The sequence below is a fragment of the Prionailurus viverrinus genome, unplaced genomic scaffold, assembly GCF_022837055.1.
Source record: "Prionailurus viverrinus isolate Anna unplaced genomic scaffold, UM_Priviv_1.0 scaffold_49, whole genome shotgun sequence".
Taxonomy (NCBI): Eukaryota; Metazoa; Chordata; class Mammalia; order Carnivora; family Felidae; genus Prionailurus; species Prionailurus viverrinus.
This window is the reverse complement of record NW_025927612.1, coordinates 282,166-282,514: the sequence shown is the minus strand read 5'-3', so window position 1 is coordinate 282,514 and position 349 is coordinate 282,166.

Sequence of the window (349 nt, the reverse complement as noted above, 5' to 3'; positions counted from 1 at the left end):
GCCGCGGGCGCAGCCGGGGGTAGTGGGGGAGCAAGGCCCGCCCCGGCCCCGGCCCCGCCCGGTCAGCCAGCCCCAATTGGCCCGGAGAGGGGGCGGGGCGGGGCGGGGGCGGGGCTGAGACCCAGGGGGAGGGGCGGGCGCGACTGCGGGGGATCTGCGCGTGCGGGCCTGATTCCTAAGTGGAGGAGGGAGGAGTGGAATGAATGTGGTAATGAGTGAGTGAATGAATGAATGAATGCATGAATGAATGAATGAATGAATGAATGAATGAATGAATGAATGAGTGATCGAACGAAGCAACCAGCCCATGAAAGAAGGAACGAAGCAATGGAAAGAACCCTGCCCCCTC